The 15,008-nt window shown below is 36.4% G+C and overlaps 1 protein-coding gene across 7 annotated transcripts in view; it reads left to right on the top strand.

The window, feature by feature from the left end:
• Positions 1 to 15,008, top strand: part of Lingo2 (leucine rich repeat and Ig domain containing 2) — a 1,311,965-nt gene that overhangs the window by 85,223 nt on the left and 1,211,734 nt on the right. The gene's annotated exons all lie outside the window — the stretch shown is intronic.

Raw genomic sequence — 15,008 nt, 5'->3', positions numbered from 1 at the left:
TTTCCAGGTTCTGACTATTACAAATAAAGCTGCTACAAACATGGTTGAGCAGATGTCATTTTTGTGTACTTAAGCCTCTTTTGGGTATATGTCTAGGAATGGCATGGCTGGATCTTGAGGAAACGCTTTTCCTAGTTGTCTGAGGAAGCCCCAGATTGATTTCCAGAGTGGTTGTATAAGTTTACATTCCCACCAGCAGTGGAGGAGGGTTTCCCTTTCTCCACAACCTCCCCAGCATATGTTGTCACTTGGGTTCTTGATCTTAGCCATTATGATGGGTGTAAGGGGAAATCTTAGGGTCGTTTTGATTATCATTTCACTGATGACTAATGACATTGAACATTTGATATTCATCTATTGAGAATTCTCTGTTTAGCTCTAAGACAATTAAAGGAGATGAAGGGGATGCAAATTGGAAAGAAAGAAGTCAAAGTATCACTGTTTGCAGATGATATCATAGTATATCTGAGTGACCCCAAAAATTCTACCAGGGAACTCCTACAGCTGATTAACACCTTCAGCAAAGTGGTTGGATATAAAATTAACTCAAAACAATCAGTAGCCTTCCTGTATACAATAGACAAAAGGGCTGAGAAAGAAATTAGGGAAAGAACAACATTCCCAATAGCCACAAAGGACACAAAGTACTTTGATGTGAACCTAACCAAGCAAGTCAAAGACTTGTATGAGAAAAATTTCCTGTCTCTGAAGAAAGAATTAGAAGATATCAGAAGATGGAAAGATCTCCCATGCTTATGGCTTGGCAGGATTAACATAGTAAAAATGGCCATCTTACCAAAAGCCATCTACAGATTCAGTGTAGTTCCCATCAAATTACCAACACAATTCTTTACAGACCTTGAAATAAAAGTTTTCAACTTCATATGGAATAACAAGAAACCCAGAATTGCTAAAACAATGCTTTATAATAAAAAAATCTTCTGGAGGTATCTCCATCCTTGATCTCAAGCTGTACTATAGAGCAACAGTAATAAAAACTGCATGGTACTGGCACAGAAACAGACTGGTGGATCAATGGAATCAAATAGAAGACCCTGAAATAAATCCACACACCTGATTTTTGACAAATATGCCAAAACCATTCAATGGAAAAAAGACAGCCTCTTCAACAAATGGTGCTGGTCTAACTGGATGTCTACATGTAGAAAAATGCAAATAGATCCATACTTATCACCCTGCACAAAACTAAAGTCCAAGTGGATCAAAGACCTCAATATAAAACTAGACACACTAAACCTCTTAGAAGAAAAAGTAGGGAATATCCTTGAATTCTTTGGCACAGGAGACAACTTCCTGAACAGAACACCAACAGCACAGGGTCTAAAGCAACAATCAATAAATGGGACCCCATGAAACTGAAAAGCTTCTCTAAAGCAAAGTACAGTGTTGTCAGAACAAAACGACTGCCTACAGATTGGGAAAGTATCTTCACCAACCCTATGTCTGACAGAGGACTGATAACCAGTATATATAAAGAACTCAAGAAGTTGAACAGCATCAAATCAAGTAATCCAATTAAAAAAATGGTGTACAGAGTCACTTGAGGTTTTGATCCTAACCTTTTTGGTGGGTGTGAGGTGGAATCTCAGAGTCCTTTTGATTTGCATTTCCCTGATGACTAAAGATATTCAACATTTTTAAAAGTGCTTCTCTGCCTTTCAATATTCCTCTGTTGAGAATTTCTTTGTTGTCTGCTCCTTGATAACTTTTCCCTGGTGTGGCAACCTAGCAGCCCACAGAATAAGAGGATTCAGGCAGTCCTGATGGGACCTGATAAGCTAGGATCAGACAGCAAGTGAGTAGGACTTCCCCATCAATGGTCTAGAGAAGAGGAATAGGGGAGGAAGAGGGAGGGAGGGTGGAACTTGGAAGAGATGGGGGAGGGGGCTACAACTGGGATTCAAAGGAAAAATTGTAAATAATGGTATTAATAACAATGATGAGGATGATAATGTTGAAAAAAAGAATCATTTTATTGTTAGCTTTATTTTCTTAAACAGTATTATTTGGTTTTGTCCTGCATTATGTAGTCTCAGATTCTTGTTCACCCAAGGGGCATTGCGGCTGGGTTCTGTCTCATACATAGAGTGATCCTCAAGTCAAATCAGATATTTATTGGTCACTCCTACATGTTTTGTGCCACTATTGCACTAGCGTCTTTGCAGCCAAAATACCACTGTAGATCAAAGGCATTACGGGTGGATTGGTGTTTACATTTCTCTTTTGCTTATCGGGGTTCCGTCCTATACCAAAGATAGATTTTAGAACATAATGATAAAGGATCTTATGTGTGCACCAGCTTGACTTCTCCACATTCAATAACTTATATAGGTGTTGTCTTCAGCCATGGGGCCTTTCCATCAGTTTATGGAGAGAAAACTGTAGTCTTGGCACCAGCCTGGCTTGTTTGGGGTTTCCTATGGAGACCTTTTTGCCAGCAACTCAATTAGACAGAATGCAATCTTGGTACTTAGACACACCTTGGTGACAAGAGATAGCTAGTTATGTTTCTGTGCCCCCCTTCCCACTCCATTATTTGGTGATTTCATTTTGCTTACCCTCATATGTTTTTTTAGGGTTCCCCTCATATGGCCCTTAATTTGATCTATCTCTCCCTGTAGATCTTCCCTCATTCCCCTCTTCACTCCCTCTACTTTCTTTACCCTCCTCTTTCAATCCTTCTAATCCATCTATAACATTCTATTCTTTTTTCCATTTTTTTAAGAAATTGTATTAAATGCTGAGGCTGCCCCCTCCTTCCCCTCCAGCAAGCCCCCCACTCCTGCCCCTTTTTCCTTCCTTTTTCCCTTCCCCTCCCCCAGAAAAGGGGAGTCTCGCCTTCTCCCATATTAACTTTCCCCAGCACATCGAGTCCCATCAGGACTAAGCATATCTTTATTTCCTGATGCCCGGCACAGTAGTGCTGCCAGGGGAAAGTGATCCAAAAGCAATCAATAGTCTCCTTATTAGAAACAGCCTCCCCCCACTCGTCAGGTACCCCATTTAAAAACCAAGACACTTTTCAGCTACATGTGTGCAAGGGGCCTACATCCAGACAATGAATGCTCCTTACTTGATGTCTCAGTTTCTGGACCCTCTCTCTGGCTTAGCTGTCTGTTGGTCTTCTTGTGAGGTCCCTGTCCCCTCCAGGTCCTTCCATCTTTTCCCCAAAACTTATGCAGGGACTTTCAGCCAAGCATTGGATGGAACTCCGAGAGTCTTCTTTCCAATTCTTTTTTTTTTAACAACCAATGGCTTTTATTTTTCATTTTTACAAAACTGAGAAAATATATATTTCATTGAACTATTTCACAAAAAATATACTTTCATGTAAAATATACTGTTTTCATTTTAACTTAACATATGCTTTTTCATTCTAGGACCATACTATATCAACATAGTTCCTATGAAAGAATATTTAACTTTTACAGAAATAATAACACTAATGTATAAACAAATTCTATGTAATAGAAGAAAAAAGTTAAATACTCTTTTCCATTCTTAATGAGATCTGTTACCCCTAGTGCCTCTCTTCATCCCTAACCTCTGTGATTCTAACTTTGTAGACTTTGAGTTAACAGCTAATATCTCCATATTAACCTATATGTACCATGTTTGTCTTTGTGGACCTGGGTTACTTCACTCAATATGATTTTTATCTTCTATTTCTATCCATTTACCTGAGAATTTTATTATTTCATTTTTAATGGCCAAATAATAGCTGCTATGAACATAGTTGAGCAAATGTTTAAATGGAAAATATACTCCTTTTCCTTCATTCATTTAAAAAGAAAACTATTTCATCATCATCATCATTATTATTATTACCTCTTATAGGTTATAACATGCATGAGAAAAACATTACAATTATAAAAGGCAATGTATATTTTCATTGCCCAGCATAGGAGTTATAGACTGCATACACATCAAATGTAGACATATAAAACATATTAAACTAGACTATTTTTAATTGGAAAATATACCATTCAGTCAACAACTCTACAGGAAAACATGGGATGAGTGAACACACATACAAATAGTTTTGTCCATATGGTATAAAAAGAAAACACTGAGGGGGCCAAGTCTAGAAATGAGAATGGGTGCTGAGTGTATGTCCAGGAGGTCACTGCTCTGGGAAAACTGAGGGAATCCAATTTTAAAGCCATCCAAATAAGGAAATAGATGTGTTTTATCTTCCCTATGCTATTATTTTTTATAAACACTTGCTACATACATATTCAGTAAAAATAAAGATAGCTTCAAAATTTCAAAGATATTTATTTGTTGTTATTATTTTGTTTGAAGCTGCAGCAGAGTGAGACCATTTCTGAATCAGTATTGTATAATTCATAATTACCCTTTCTTGAGTACACTATGGAAATGGAGCTTGCATCTAGATTAAGAATTTCCTACCCAGTGCTGGGTATTATTACACTTTCAAATAATATGTTATTGCCAGGGAGTTATACACACAGAAATAACTTCATCTTTATTACAGTATTATAAGGTCTAATTTACTGCCTTGCCCATTGTCTAGATCAGAAAATTTGAGATATGTGTAGAATTGATTCTTTTCCTTCTCATATAATAGACTGATAAATCAGAGCTGGAATCTGATAGTGTGACACTATAGGTTTGCTAAAGATTTCATTTTTATCTCTTGCTGGTGTCATGCATTCATGAATGTTTGGAGTCTTGTACCTTCCCTTAGGTAACTTGTAGCCCAAAAGGCTGAGAACATCTTCTGAACATTTGCTCTCAAGTATTTTATTATGTTTTAACATAAATGATATGAAGATAAATCTGGTTCTAGCAATATATACTTGAAAGGAAAGGTTACCTAGATCATTCCAAGACACATATGGTTGGTTAAGACTGTGTAAGTAATGAAACCCTCTTTTTTTAAAAAAAAAAAAATCTTATTTTTACTAATTACATTTTATTCACTTTGTATCCCTGGTGTAGCCCCCTCCCCTTTCCCTTCCCAATTCCATACTCCCCTCTCTACTTCTCCTATGCCCCTCTCCTAGTCCAATGATAGAGAGGTCCTCTTCCTCTTACATCTGACTCTAGTCTATCAGGTCTCATCAGGACTGGTTTTGTTGTCTTCCTCTAAATCATACACCTAAGGAAACTGATCAAGAAGGAGGACCCGGATAAGATGCTTAATCTTCATTCACAAAGGCAAATGCAATGGACATAGGAAGAGGGAGAAAACAGGGAACAGGACAGGAGTCTATCACAGAGGGCATCTGAAAGACTCTACCCAGCAGGATATTGAAACATATGGTGAGATTCATAGCCAAAATTTTTTCAGAGTGCAGGAAATCTTATGAAAGAAGGGAGGGGCATTGAAAGACCTAGAGGGAACAGGAGCTCCACAAGGGTACTAACAGAACCAAAAATTCTGGGCACAGGGGTCTTTTCTGAGACTGATAACCCAACCAAAGACCATGCATGGAGATAACTTAGAACCCCTGCACAGAAATAGCCCATGGCAGTTCAGTGTCCTAGAGGGTTCCCCAATAATAGAAATCCTTTTTGAATGATCATATGATTTTACTAAATCTTTCTTCAATATGCTTGCCTAAATTTTCATCTTTTAATTTTAAAGCACATGAATGTAATAATTGATACAAGTAAGAAAATAGAGGTCAAGAGTCTTGTTTATTGTTAAATATTTATCAATATTTATGAATTATAAGGACTGTAAAATTACTACAGTTAATTTGATTCATTCTGTAAATTACTTATGATGAAATTTAAGCCTGCAAATGAGAAATTTTCTACTCCTGTAAGACATTTGAAACTGTAGACGTTGATACTGCTTTTAAAATAGAGAAAGAGGTGAATTTGTAAAACATACATAATAAGATTCAGACAGTGGAAGAAAACTTGTCTACAGTACTGGATCTCTGAGTGCAATCTGTCTTCATTAATGATAAAAACTGTCCTGCAAGGGAGAGAGAGAATTTTACTGACATGAATTTACTGAAGTTGGGCATTGTGGTACATCATTTAACCCTGACTCTCTGGAGGCATAGTCAGTTGGATGTGTCTCTGTAAGTTCAAGGCTAGTCTTATATATAAAGCAACTTCCTGGCCAGCCTGAGTTACACAGTGGGGCCCTGTCTTAAAAACAAACGAAGTTCAAAAATGCATACAAAAATTATTGACATACAAGAGCATTTATATATAAATGTTAATCCTTATTTATTCATGGAGGAGATATGTTTACAAGTAGTTTAGTACCTGGAGTTGAGATGGCGTTAGGACAGTTATACAATGATAATGTTAAAAAGTAACTCATACTCCAACCAAGGACTATTCGTGGAGATAACCTAGAACCCCTGCATAGATGTAGCCCATGGCAGTTCAGTGTCCAAGTGGGTTATATAGTAATGGAAAGAGGGACTGCCTCTGACATAATCTGATTGGCCTGCTCTTTGATCACCTCCCCCTGAGGGGGGAGCAGCCTTACCAGGCCACAGTAGAGGACAATGCAGCCACTTTTGATGAGAACTGATAGACTAAGATCAGAAAGGAGAGGAGAACCTCCCCTATCAGTGGACTTGGGGAGTGGCATGCATGCAGAAAGAGGAGGGAGGGTGGGATCAGGAGGGGAGGAGGGAGGGGCTTATGGGGGGATGCAAAATGAATAAAGTGTAATTAATAAAATAAAAAAATGCAAAAAAGTAACATTTCCATTATGTGTCTTATTATTACATGAGATTTGTTGGAACTGAGCAATATTTGAAACCCTCTGTATTTTACATGGGTGTATGAGATTAGTCAGTTGGCATTGATCTGTGGGTAGAAGGGTTTGAGAAGAAGAAATCATTCAGAGAGCAGAGGAACTAGCCAACACAATGCAATATAATGACACAGCAAAGAAATATTTTAAAATTGTAAAATGTCAGCAACCATACTAAGTGTTCTCAGGAACCAGCCAATAAAACCATTAAATGTAAATTTAATTTGATTGCAAAAGCACTCATTACTGCAGACAAAACAATATCCTGGGGAGAATCAGACAATGAAGGAATGTATAAGAAATCAAGAAGTAGAGAATATTTTCAACTAAATGTTCAGAAGTACACTTGCTAAGGAAAGCAAAAATAATATTACTTACAATGGGAAATTTCTTGATAGATACCTTTTCTAAAAAATTGCAAATTAGAAATTTTGTAAGATTTGAATATCCCACTGAGGAGTATTATGGTATGAAAATTGAAGGCATGTCTTCCCTTTCCACTCATATTTCCATATTGCATATATGAGGGAATTTGGTTGGTTTTGTGAGAGGCCTCCAAGTAGTAGTAGGTATCCTGAAATGGAAGTGGATAGGATGTGATAGGAATGGTAATCTATGGAAATTAGAGGAACTGTGTCAGCTATGAGCAGATTATTTAAGGGATAGTCAAATGTAAGACTTGAACCCTTGAAAGAAGAGGGGATTCCAATGCGTTCTCCAGTATGACTGAAGTCTTAAGACATTTTATTAAGTGGCATTACTTAGTCACAAAATGACAAATATATGTGATCCCACTTAATGCTTGCAGAGTAATCAAACTTGCACAGAGAGATAGCATATTGAAAAATCTTCATGCTCTGGAGTAGAAGGAATGGGGAGATGTTTAAGGGGTAGGAAGAACTTTGATTCTTTAAGATAATAATTCTGGTAGTTGTTTACACAATACTATTAATCCCATTATTACTATTTATATGTACACTTGATACATAGTTGTTTTCTCTAAAGTAGAAGAGTCTCTCTTGAATGGAGGTTTATGTGACTTGGGAAAATAGTTGAAGCATACAAAGCCCAGAAAACTCACAACACTGTAGAATTCACACAATTATCAGTGGAACCGACTACAAGTTGTTTGGGGGAACTTAAAGACACTCAGCTTTTAGGAACTTCCAGCCATGTAGGGCTTGCCTTTTCACTGATGCTGCTGTCTGTGAGCCACTTACACTCTTTTAAGTAATGCCTTCACCACGCTTCTGCAAATAACCCCAATAAAGGCCAATATTAAAAAAAAAAGACTTGGATAGAATAATTTCTTTAATTTGTTAGCCGTGCTGAAACTGAGATGGGTAGATATTTGCTCCCATCTCTGCAGAAAACAATGTCAAAACACTTAAAATTATTTACTAAAAATACACACACACACACACACACACACACACACATATATATATATACCACAATTAGCCTTGCCAGGCCACAGAAAAAGATGATGCAGCCAGTCCTGATGAGGCCTGATAGGCTAGGGTAAGATGGAAAGGGAGGAGAATCTCCCCTATCAGTGGGGCTAGGGTAAGATGGAAAGGGAGGAGAATCTCCCCTATCAGTGGACTAGGGGAGGGACATAGGGGAGAAGAGGAAGTGAGGGACTGAGAGGAGACAAGGGATATGTCCACAGCTGGGATACAAAGTCAATAAACTGTAAAAAATAATTAAGAAATAATTAAAAAGGAAAGTTATATTTCAAAGTAACTGCTCCTGTCTAGTAGTTTCAAATCTAAATGTCCTATATATTTACACAGTTGAGGCTGACACATGTATACGAATATGCCAGCCAACATGTGTCCTCAGGTGCAATTGTGATACAATTGTCATAGATGTAAACAAGTGATTCTGTTCTGGTCATGTGTGTGATGGGCCTGTCATACTGTGTTTTTACATTAATTTTTTACATTCATGGAATCCTGTGGCTTTCAGTTTAGGCATGTGTAGAAGTGTTTTTGTAGTGAGCAGTGTTGACTACAGATTCACAACCAGTGAAATTTCTGGAAATAAATGACTATTTCGTAGCACAGGATTCTAATGAACAATAAGAAGAAAAGAATCATGTGGAAAAATAGAGTGGAGATATTCCAAAAAGTGTCATGAAAATTTTATGTCATGAACTACTGCAAAACACATAAGACAGTGACTAAATCACTAGTCAATGATAATGTAGTATCATGTACTCATAGAATTTAAAAGTTTAAAAATTATAGGATCTAAAAATCATAGATTTTAAAAATCTATCTTTAACACCTCAATAATGACTCTGTCTACCTTTTATTTCTCCAGTTAATTGTTATGTTTATTTCTTAATTAGTGTTGCAGATAAAAGGTTATCTAAAATTATGGCATAATTTAGTAGCATATTTTGACTGCAGTGTGTGTTTAAAGTAATCCTCACTATCTATCTTAGTGTGCTTGAATTGCAATAATAATCCTCACATAGTGACAATGTGAAGATTGCACTTTTCTTCATAAATGTTTCCTGTGTAACGCTGGGTGTTCATAAAGGGTTTTTGGTGTTCATAAAGGGTTTTTTTTTTTCAAATACATATACTTTACATTGCAAGAAAGTAATAGGTAATACTTGTTTTGCTGTGCTCTCCTAGAAAAAAAAATGTTCAATCAAGACTTTTTTCATTGCCCCATGGCATGTGCAGTTATTACTGTTGTATCTATGAATTTAAGAGTTTATGTAGTGCTAAGAGAGGGAATTTTGGCCCTTTTGGCTTTTGTCATGTAGGATGGAGTGACCCTGTGTTGCAACACTTGCAGATCCACCTTGCCCTATGAAGTAGCAGTTTAAGCCTCTGCTTGGGAATATATTGTAGGTGTACACTTTTCATCTCTTCCATCAGCCCCAGAACTGCTGAATGAATGAAAACCTCCATTTCAACAAGATTCTAGCTGATTAATATGCACATTAAAGTTTGTGACATATTGAGATAAGTATTTGACCTATAAACAAAGGCTTGGCTCTTAGAACTTACAACCAAAATTAGCATTATGTGGTTTTGATTGACTAGCTGCGTGCACTGTTATATTGTGTTAATGCTGGGATGTTCTATTTTGTTTGATCTTGTAATGTAAGATAAAGAATAGCAGCACATTCTGTTTCCTTTGTGCTTTCCTGTCATTGCTCTTCTATTACCTTTTGCAAAGGAGACAAAGTCACCTTTGAAATTTTTTTACAGATGAATAAGAAAAAGTATATTTTGAGAAGATCTGATGCTATTTGATCTTGGTGCACACTAAATAAAAAGATTGTAATCCCTTTTTCCTCACCTGATTGTATCTTAGTAAATGCTTAGAAAGGCATATTTGCTGAAATGTTATGCATTTTATTGGAATGTGATACCATCTTATACATTTTGCCTTCTGCCTTATGAGACAATGAATTCTACATGAAGCAACATTGGGTTTAATTATGTGTTTTTATCAGAGCCTGAATATCACCTGAAGCTATTATGATTCTCTTGACTGAGAAAACTGGATGACCCAGGCAGTATGAGCAGTATTTTATCCCACAGTGTGACAAAGTACTATAGCTTCCATTTTGTCAGAGAGCTATTGACTACATGAAGTATCTCAAAATGTATTATACCAGGAAATGAGACTTTTCTCCTTGAATCATATAAATTATCTAACACTATATTTGGTTGATAAAAATACTTATAGCAACAAATAAAGAGCTTCCTTTTTATTTTAATTATTTTTTTCTGAACTAATATTTTTGCTATCTAGGTCTTAAGAATGAAACATTTTACATGTGAATATTATTTTTGTGTGTGCATGTTTAACTTCTTTTTCTGTAAACACATGAGTGGTTATTGTATATGTGTCTGAACATGGGACCCAAGTCTCACTGATACAGCAGTAGAGAAGTGGGACCCCAAGCCCTGGGTGAGCAGGGTTTTTAAAGGGAAAAACTGCAAGCAGGGGGTTTCCATGACATCAAGCAGGGGGGTTCATGCCTTGGCATTACAGGATTAGATAAAAGTCATAGGGCAAGGTGACTGTCTAGCTGAGGCACATAATCACAATTGAAATTCTTCTAAACTACACCTGGAACACTTGGGGAGAATTTTCCCAAATGATTCTCGCTGATTGTTGCCAGGGAGACTGTCTCTGTTTTCTACCAAGTATTTATTCTGAGTTATTTCTTGGAAGCTGTTGCTAGGAAAGTTAACTTTGTTTTCTGCCAAAGTTAATTTCCTGGTACCTGAGTTTAGCCCCAGTCACAGGTATGCACAGGATGTCTTCTCATCTCAAAATGGAGTCACCCAAGCTAACTTAAGCTCTTCATCCCTCATTTTACTTGTGCATAAAGAGGCCAATCTTGGGATCTTACAGTTTGTCATCATCTTTACCCTGGCAGTACTGGGTTCTCATTATCATCAGCTGTATAGTCCCTAATCTTTGTCTAATTTTCCTAACAATTGGTTAAGCAAGCATGATCCAAAAGTGACCAAAATCAGAAGATTCTGCCTTTAAGCTGTTATAATTCTGGCTTTGTATATCCAATGTTGCAATACTAGTTCTTACTCCAGCTAACTAGGTCCCCAAGATAATAGCTAATGTCAGGGAGCCCCTTTGACCCAAAATTTCAGCCTGTTTGGTGGGATTTTGGGTGAAAGATCTTTTCTTCTGAAGCTGCTCCAGTGCTTCATGGGGCTGTCTGCATCAAGGGGCTAGGAAGGCTGAAATGCCAGCCAAAGGCTGGGCAATGGGGCAGTCCTCGGAAGAATCTGGTTAGTCGATCCACCTGAAGAGTCAGTGAGCAATCATGTCAGCTTCCAGCTGGCCCAGATCTCAGCTTCCAGTCTAGAGCTGATCCCAAAGAAAGTCAACCAGGTGAAAATCTGCTGAGACAAATTCAGACTAGAGACAGAAGTTAAAATTTGTTTAATAAAAAGGGAAAAGTGAGAAATCCCCAAACCAAGGGAAAAATGTATCTGGTATCCATTTGAGCTATGCCAGATCCAGGTCTTGTGACTTTTTGATTTCCTGAAACTCATGAATTTTAGAGGTGCTTTTCATCATGCTAAGAGCATATGTCCAATGTGTATACTTGACCCAAAAAGCCAGGGCTTTCATTATGGGATTTTTAATATCTTCCATTTCTGACGTAGACTTTGATATAAAATTTAGGAATATCTTAAACCTATTCTTTCTAGTTTCTTCGTTAAGGAAAGCCCAAGCATCCAGAGTTTAGCAATAAAGCCGTTAATGTACTTCTGCTTAACTTTTCAGTGTGACATGGAGAAGGGGGCTAAAAATAGATGCTGAGTGTACAAGAAATGGCATGATGGATGATTACCAACCGCTGTGCCCACAGTTAAAATGTTAGAGTTTCAGACCATGAACACACTTAAAATGTTTACAAAACAAACAGCTAAGAAGAACTGATACTTATTTCATTGGATGCAATTTTACCTGTTACTCACAGAACATTATTTATATGTTACTTTTCTGAGGTTTTTTTTATATATATTTCCTTTTGTAAACTAAAAATTCATATGAGTTACAGGAATTTAAAAAATCATAAGACCTGGATCTGGTGTTTAACTTCTTGAGATTTTTTATATATTCTGGATATTAGCCCTCTGTCAGAAATAGGGTTGGTGATGATCCTGTTCCAGTCTGTACCTTGTCATTTAATGCAGTGCCATTTTAAGTGCTCACATTCTGTTTTAGACAGTGTGCTACTCCACTCATTCCTAAAATCCAAATTTACATACTTTGTATATGTAGGTATTAATACAAACAGACAAATATAAATTATTGTGCATGAAAATAAAGGGTGGGGATTATATACAAGTAAAGTTTATTATGAGCTTATCTGATGCTAAATAGAATCATTGTTTAATTTAAAGCTGAAGAGTATTTGTAACAGGCTTCAATTATAGTGCTGCATTTTTATTGTTTATTATATTAACATGATGCCTATTTATGTATGTGTGAGCATTTCCATAATAAGTTTCTATTATTACACTTTTGTCTGTGCTTTTGCAAAGCTAGCTAAGGAAAATGTATGTGAAGACAGACAGCAATATGTAAACAAAGCAGCTAAAAATCCAACTGAACGATATATTATTTCACAGTACTTAAAATGACCATTTTGAAAATACAGGTTTTCAAAGATATGAAGTGTCAGTGTTATTGGGGATGTAAAGAGATGAGACATGGGCATCCTCTGAGTGGTATTACAGATTGGAGGTATCACTATGAAAACAAAGCAGAAGTCCCTTAAAAGAGGAAAAATAGAACTTTTTTCAGTACCATTTCAGGGCATGGAGTCTGTGATGGATTGGTGTCTATTTCACATTTAGTATTATTTAAATACTAAATGGATCTATAAATGGTATATGAGTTTACTTTCTACAGCAGCTTCGTATGAATAGAAACTCTTTAATATCAACCTACTACCCAGTATGACTACTCGTGTATTATAAGATAATTGGAAAAGATACTGAATTGTATTATTATGAGAATAGAAGCCACAGGGATAAAAGTTATTTATTGGGACAGGACTAGCATATGATATGCTTTTGTCAATTGGCATTTGAATATTCTATGACTTCTGGTAGGCTTTGAATTTGTTCTACATTAAATTTATGCTGATTATCTTATCTCCTTAGCTATAGGTAAAAAGACCAATGGTATAGCTTCTGGACAGTTGCCTTAGGTCTCCTGTTTTTGATAGGACATCACCCAAAATCATGACAGCTACAGGTAGAGCAAGTCCTTTGGTTTCTTCTGTACTTTTCCTTTGTTCTTATATTGCAAAGTGGCAGTAGTTTTATGAATTTTCAGAATAATTTGGAAGACTTGTAAAAATACTGATTTGAAGGCTCATTTCCTATAATTTCTGATTCACTGGTTTAAAGGTAGAACCAAGAACCTGGCAATTCTAGGGAGTCCACCCTGGACCCTGCTGGGTCACATGTAAAGGACGTGCCCATAATACAGTGGTATGTGCTCCTTCAGATTGGGAGGGAATGAGGGATCGGGACACGGCTGGGATACAGAGTAAATAAAATGTAACTGATAAGAAAAAAAAAATTAAAACCCCACTGAGAAAAAGAAAAAAAGAAAATAATAATTCAACATACTTTCTCTTGAAATAAAGGATGTAATTTGACATGACTTTGGGTGAAGGTATATATGTTTTATGCCTAATTTCCTATGATATTTTAGAAGATAAGGATAAATACCATTTAAAATACAATATCATTCATATTTTTTATACACATCTATATACAGCAGCGCCAATTACAAAATATTGTTAAAATAAACAGATTAAATTATTAAAATTTCAAATACGTTTATATATCTTAGATATCTTAGATATTAAATAGATACACACACATATATAAGTAAATCTGCAATTAATGAATAACCATGAGACTGTAGATAGATGAGGGGTACAATTAAATTGTGTGCTGGCAAATGACTTTCAGGGGGATAGAATATTTTTATAAATTTTTAGTGATTGTAGTTTCTGGTATCAATTATCTCACTGTATTTCATTAGCTAAACTTGACGCTGGTAGAGGGTAGATTTTAATAGTTATGTGACAGCCTGTGTCAGTAGGAGGTGACCTAGCATTCCACCAGTTTAGATCAATCTCACAAGGAATTCCCTGATGTGAGCAGTCCACAAAATCAGCCTCTCGCGAAGGAAGGGCCACCAGCCCTGCTAATGTCATTGTACTGCATGCATTTCCATATTGACTCTGTGCATTGCACGAGGTAGAAGAATGCAATTCTTTGTGTGGTGAGGATGAGAGAGAGCTGTCTAGTCTTTTTATGCTCATGACTCACTCTCCTCCCAAGGTTGTTCTCAAATCTTGAGCAGTTGACTCTAGTGCTTCAGAGGTCTGTGGACTTTGATTTCTCCATGGATTTTAAATGTACCATAGAGTTTAATATTACGTGAGGCTCATATTTCTGTATTATGTTCCTCCTGAACTTTTAAGAATAGAATATAATTCAGTTTAATTAAGTATTAGAAAAGCATTAGGTATTTTCACACATACACACAAAGACATATACACATACGTTATATGTGCCTTGCATTTTTTTTCTCTCAATATTTAAAGTGGCAACAGCTGGAATACATAAAAATTGTTAGATTTAACATAAATCATTTTTACTGTAATGGCTAGTATTTGAAACAGTCTACCATCTAA

This window comes from Psammomys obesus, unplaced genomic scaffold (genome assembly GCF_907164565.1).
Source record: "Psammomys obesus unplaced genomic scaffold, mPsaObe1.curated_primary_1811, whole genome shotgun sequence".
NCBI classification, from domain to species: Eukaryota; Metazoa; Chordata; class Mammalia; order Rodentia; family Muridae; genus Psammomys; species Psammomys obesus.
Note: the sequence above shows the minus strand (reverse complement) of the source record. Positions and strands in the feature narration are given on the sequence as shown.